The 2,246-nt window shown below is 41.5% G+C and overlaps 1 pseudogene; it reads left to right on the top strand.

Moving 5' to 3' along the window:
- Window positions 1-889: 889 nt before the first annotated feature.
- Window positions 890-1,009, top strand: LOC129893569 (5S ribosomal RNA; annotated as a pseudogene).
- Window positions 1,010-2,246: the final 1,237 nt, after the last annotated feature.

Below are 2,246 nucleotides of genomic sequence, written 5' to 3' on the forward strand. Positions count from 1 at the left end.
AGAAATTTTGGCATATAAGATCGTCATCCCGTAGTAACCAGTTAGTTCTGCCAGTTTTACTTAGACCCTTTCACAATTTCCCTTACCCCCGCTTGTAATCCTCTAGACACATTATCTTGCATAATTCTTTACCTTTACAAGGATATGAGAGGGTACAAGAAGTATCCTAGCGTTACCTCGCTAGTCCTTATGTTTTACCCTGCCTTTTTCTCCCTTATCCTACACTCGCTATCGGGGTAGATCTTTTGGGCCACTCGTGGCCATGTCTTACTTCACCCGTAGTACTAATTCCATCTCGGTAGTTTGGCTTAATCTATCTTCGCATCTCTCAGTAGTTAATTGCAACTTGGGCTCTTTCGCCTGGGATAATAGTTGTGGGGACTCCGTAAGGTCCTACCACCCTTTTACCCTACAATATTACACCTTCTTGGCTAAGTAGGTAGTCTTTAATCGAAGGAGTAGGGGCTTATATCGTGAATCCACGGGTAACATTTCCTTCAGAGTCATCTATCGATGGAGTGTGGAATGAGTCTTGTAGTTCTGGTCATATTGTAAAATTTTTGACCTTGGGCACTACTTCCTGTCATTCGTAAATTACATCAGCTGGTACCCTTACCTTTTGGGTTCTGCTTTTTTGCCCTCAGAGTTGGCTGCCAAGTGGTGTCGAAATTTCCTTGCCCACCGGCCCATATAGTCATTCTGCGGTTTTCCTCTCATTAACTGGTTCTATGTTGAAGAGCTGTAGCATTTGAGTGCGTCGTTAGTTAGCAATTAGCTAATCCTTTTTGTTTTGCTTAAGCCCTTGTTACAATACCCTCAACGTAACATATAGTATTCCAGGAACATAATCTCATGTTGTTCCTCCGCCGCTAGTTCATATTCTTCCATCTCGCGTGATCATACTAGCATTAAAGCATCAAGTTCCATCAGAATTTTGAGGTTAAGCGTGCTGGGGTGAGAGTAATACTGGGATGGGTGACCTCTCTGGGAAGTCTTCGTGTCGTGTTTCATTGTAATCCTTGCCATAATGTGTGGGGCACTCAACTTAGCTCCGGATTTACCTCAGTGTTGTCTCGCGAGTCTTTATGTTTTGCCCTGTCCTTTCGTCTGTTATCTTGCATCTAGTATCGGCGTAGACTTTTAGCTCCACTATCCTCTATTCACTTTGTGTTCTCCTCATTTTCTACCACAGGAGGCTTTCTATTCCTTTTTCTTTGGTTAGTTATATATCGCAACATCATTTGCGACTAACTCTATAATCAAATTTTGGCTTTTGGTCTAGCATGCTGTCATTATCCTTCGTAATGTCTCTTAATTTGGTTGCTATCCTCTCATGGTTACACTCTTTTGTTTTTATACGTAGCCGCCTTCTAGCGTTATGTTGTTCAGGGTCTCGTCACAAACTTCTTAATGCTGCCTTATGTAGCATTCTGGCTTCCATCCAATTATTGGTAGCTTCCGGACCTTTCCAACTTGGTTCAACAAGATATCTTATAGAAGTTTAGACGTCTATCTCACATATATTGCTATATCAATTGCCTCCTCCTACCTTTGCCATTTCCTCATTAACTTCTCCCCTTTAGAGGGTACTTGTACTTTCACCTGCTTGTACCTTGCTCTATGTCTTTTTGTCCAGTCTCAATTTCACCCAATCTCTTCCTCCAATCTACTTGGCACTACATCATGTCTCCGTCTATCTTCATATTTTATAATCGGACTATCCGCGTATGGAGCCTTGGCTAAATTATGAAGCGACGAGAACCTTTCCATATTTAATATGAGGTCCTATCTACTAATTGGTACTTGAATAATGCGACCCAAGGAACAAATCATCCAAGGCTACCTTCTACTTTTCCTTTTCCTAGAATTACTTCGCACCTGTAGTCGTTCCAATTCCAAGTAGACAGTGCTAGTATTCCGATGATAACTATCTAAGGTTTTCTTGAAGTAGTAGCTTTATCCCAACCTATATCCTTTGCTTCTTTGGGCGAATAGAAGTTGCACCATTTTTTCCTTAAGTTTTCCATCCTCATCCCTTAAGGGTTCCACTATTTTTGGGGCGACGTTGTGTACACGAGTCATTTTTTTTATATCTTATGCCCCATGCTCTTACTGCGTTCTCAACGCAGGCCTTTAACTTAGTCAACGCGTACTAAGTGCGTCTTACTAGAGGTTCCACTTTATCCCTGCATACTCGTATCACACTGTTCAATTCATACTTATATATCCCCTTTTTAATTCGTATT

Source organism: Solanum dulcamara, chromosome 6, assembly GCF_947179165.1.
Source record: "Solanum dulcamara chromosome 6, daSolDulc1.2, whole genome shotgun sequence".
Classification (NCBI taxonomy): Eukaryota; Viridiplantae; Streptophyta; class Magnoliopsida; order Solanales; family Solanaceae; genus Solanum; species Solanum dulcamara.